Below are 4608 nucleotides of genomic sequence, written 5' to 3' on the forward strand. Positions count from 1 at the left end.
TACTCTTTTAATTAAAATTCCTGCTCGGCGAAGTCTATTAAATGTGAATGAGATTGTACAACGGCACAGGGAAGAGTTAAACAGTAAAACAGACCGAAAAGTATTCTGAAGAGTTCTAATTCCATGATAATTTTACACATTTGGAAAGAACAGATAAATTAAAGTACTCTTAAAACTTTTAGGTACTTTTAAACCACGATCAATTAATTGTAAACATCATTTGCATGTATTTTCTCAATTCATGTAATCAATGATTTCTGTTCACTAGTACTACATTGTCTTTGAACATTTTTCCTGGAGAAATTATGGTATGTACTTTGTATTGAAAATAAATTAGATAAATGCAATATGTACTCTCTTTACATGATTATATTTTTTTCAATGTCTGATAAACATTTTCATTAGTGATAAGAGTTTCCTAAGAGGCTATTTAATGACAAAATCGCCAATTAAAATTGATTCCATAACATTTCTGTGCAACTGCGTGTCAATATCGAGTTGTAATTCATACTAGATAAATTTCTTTTGATTAAAAAGAATTACAATGTAATTATATATCTTTTTCCATATTGCCATCTTTATCAGTATTTTTATTTATTCCCAGTCCTCCTATTTCTTTCTCTCTACTTTTATTTTTTAGCAAAAAATGTGCTTATTTATATACGTATACTAAGTATTTATGATATGAATGATTTTATCTTGAAATGTGTAAGTTAAAATAGTTTTTGTGGCCTTTACAACTTTCTAAATGCTTTTGATAAAAAAAAAAGTGGAGTGTATTTATGTATTACCTATATAATCATCATTTTCGGGGGGGGGGGGGGCAGTTTATTGACGGAGGTGCAAAGAACTGATTGTGGAAGGCAATTTTAATTGATGATTTTTTTCATTCTTTAATGTAGATTGATTAATTAGTCGCAAGGGTTACTAACATTTTTTTTTAATTTGTCAGCTTTTTTACAGTAAAACTCTTCCCGGTGCCTTGTACAATTTTATTCATATTTAATGGTCTTCGCCGACCAGGAATCTTAATTAAAAGGGTATGTGTCTTATGCGTCCACTTTTTGACATTTTGACATTTGCCTTTTTGCCATTTTGTACATGTACAGACAAAAGTTAAGAGCACGAAGTGTGCACTGTCATTGCAAAAAGTACATGTCAATGTACATTTTAGATGTACAAATTTTAAAAGCAGTCGGAATATGTACAGGCTGATCTCGGCCATCGTAAGAATTAGCATGGAAGAAACTTTCATGTGAGCTGGGGATCTATTAGCGCCAAAGGTCTCATTGCAACTATGATTTTTAACAACAAAACATACATACTGAAAGAAGATAGAACTTATTGAAATGATTAACAAGAGAGAAATGAAATATATGGAGATAACGAACAGTATTCAAGCTCAAAAGTCCATTAAACAATACAAATTAGGAGCAGAGCAAACACGGACCTCCAAAACATCAGAGGTGGGATCAGGTGCCATGGAGGAGTGAGCATCCCCTGCCGACCGGTCACACCCGCTGTGTGCTCCTTGTCATGATTGGGAAATAACGGTAAATCCGTCGACAATTCAGTTTGTAAATAATGGCCTAACAGTTAGTATGTGAAAGAATACTGAAAGAAAGATATCAATTATTAAACAACTAATGTGACTGATGACACTTATAGAGGCATGTAAATTTAAAAAACTTAATTTATATGAAAGATTAAGTGTCAATAAATACAGAAGTCAATTAAGGGATCAAATTTAATATCTGACTCTGCCTCAGGTGGGATTAAGGTTGTACAGACTGTATAACAGAACATGGATCACTTGGGGCATTTATTTGCCCTGTGAATTTCTGAAAAAGTAAACTGCTTAGTTTAAGTTGACATTGCATTAAATATCATTTAGACCATTGGTGACTATGTGTCTATCAAAAATGATGCAATTTTCCGGCTAGTAAATGCATTATGACGTCACGAATTGTGTCATTTTCATCATATTCTGAAAAATTCAACAAAAACGGGTATTTTTCGATATTCCATAATGAGCGCAACCTTTGATCTAAAATATGCAATTATCCAATGATAGAACTGTTTCTGTGGATTACAAAACATGTTTTAATTTTTGGATCAAGGAGTGTGTTCATGTTATTTTTCTTCTCTGAAAGTAATTTTACATGTTTTTTCTTAAAATACAAGAACAATGCAATTTCATAAAGCCTGTTTTCCAATACCTGAACTTTCAGGGGAATTTTTTTAATAGGAAAGCACTAAGTCTTTACTTTATCTTGATGTTTGAAATTGAACAAAGATTGTTATAGTCAATAAATTGGTATATCTAGAGGGCCATTTTATGCATAAAGTGAATCTAGCTCTTTAGCACATTCGCTGAAGTAGAGAAAAAAGTTTTATACATGTAACAATGCGTACAAAGTCTGTAAAGTTAATTTACACAATAATTTATTTAATCCCAAAAAGAAATTTTTCTCACCGTGACAGATGCCAGGAGACAATATATTTGTTTGTTTGTTTTTTTTAATTTAGGTTTACAAAATAATCATTGAGCATATAAAGGTTGTTAATGGGCTGAAATGTCAATAATAAGATGTTGATTAAAGAGATTTTGATCCAGGAATGGTTATGTAAATTGTCACTGTAATTTAAGAATTAAAAAACTATTTGTATTTGTATTTAATGTCATAGGCAAATAAAAATCATATACATTCAAATGTGTTTTAATAGGCCACCAGAAGAATGTTTGTTTTCTTTTAACATCCCTTTCGAGAATTTTTCACTCATATTGAGACGCTACCACTTGCCGGTGGAGGGATGTAAATTTTGACCTGTACTCAAAGCACTTCGGTCTAAAGAGCAGTGACAGATCTTTTTCGTGCCAGCACCTACTGCGACACGGTACCTCAGTTTTAACGGTCTCATCCGAATGACCGGTCTCCACGTCCCGCAGCGGGATTCAACCCGGACGTAAGGATGAACTACTTACTCCTTGATTCTAGAGTTAACGCTCTAGCAACTGAGCTGTAGCAAACGCAAATGATAAAATGCCGCTTAATGATAGAAATATCATTAAGAGTTTAATGCAACGCTTAATGTCATAAATTATTTCATTAATAGTTGATATTTTCAACCGCTTGATGACATAATTCTTTCATTAAACGGCGATTTAGCATAGGCGGTTGAGAATGCCAACTATTAATGAAATAATTTATGGCAATAAGCGTTGCGACGCTTAATGATATTTCTTTCAGTAAGCGGCGATTTGTCATTAGCGGTTGCTATACTGCGCCATTAAGACAGATGGCCTCCTATTCCAGTTATATGAACATTCTATCACTTAAGTTAAATTTATTAAAAAAAAAAATCACAGGAAAAAAATAGGTAAATTTCACTACAGTCCTGTGTTGATCCAAGAATCATGAATTATGGTATATATTGACAGGATTAAAGGTGCTTAGACACAGATTTGAACTTAATATTTTCTCAAATTTTCTGTATAATATCACGACTTATATATTGCAATAGCATTTCACAGGAAAATATAATTAAAAATTTATTTTATCTGGAAATTATTGAAACTACGAATTCCGGGACGCGTTTGATTAACACATCTTTGCACTTACACGAATTTTAACTTTACCCTTAATATTTAAGAAAAGAAGCGATTTTGTTATGTATTAATGAAAAATATTACATCTATAATCCAGAAAATTCCGAGTAAAAATGTTCGAAAGCAAAACCAACTCACCAGTATTGTCTGTCCGTGCTCTGTGATGTGTACAGAGTTTAACAAATTGAACAACCCTTGAAACGTAAACTGTTTTTGTAAACAGGGCACGAGCTCTGTTATTGTTAATGTTTACGATTCATTGGATGTGTTCAATTGTTAAACTCTGCACACACCACTGAGCATGGACTTACAATACTGTGAGTGGGTTTTGCTTTCGAACATTTCTACTTTGAATTTTTTGGGTTATAGTTTTAATATTTTTCATCAATACACAACAAAATTGCCACTTTTCTTAAGTATTAAGAATAAAATTAAAATATGTGAAAGCGCAAGGATGTGTCAATCCAACGTGTCCAGAAATTCGAAGTTTTAATAACTTCGAGATGAAATAAGATTTTTATTATATTTTAGTATGAAATGCTATAGCAAAATATAAGTCAAGAAATTATACAAAAATTCGAGAAAATATTAACTTCAAATCTGTGTCCAAGTACCTATAAAGTAAAGGAAAAAATTACAGAATTTTTTTCTTACATATTCAGTTTACCTAAGAGACAAAAACAACTGATTTTACACGAAAACGTATATTAAGTTAGGCTAAATTCTGAAATCAAAGTATCCAGAACGTTAACATCTACAGTTTTATTTTATTTTCAAAGGAATATACTTTGAATTCATAAATGGGATGATGTTCACTGATGAAATATAATAAGCAAAAAACAAAACAGGAACGTTTTCCAATGCTATTCAGTCATATACATATAATAATACGTACTAGTTAACTTAAAAATCGTCAAATATAATACTTTTTTATACATGTGTAGAATTTTTAATATAGTACGTTAAAGTTGATCATACAGTTACTAGAGGCTAAAAGA

Source organism: Saccostrea echinata, unplaced genomic scaffold (assembly GCF_033153115.1).
Source record: "Saccostrea echinata isolate AGI-Se365-2 ecotype Australia unplaced genomic scaffold, CSIRO_AGI_Sech_v1 ptg000054l, whole genome shotgun sequence".
NCBI classification, from domain to species: Eukaryota; Metazoa; Mollusca; class Bivalvia; order Ostreida; family Ostreidae; genus Saccostrea; species Saccostrea echinata.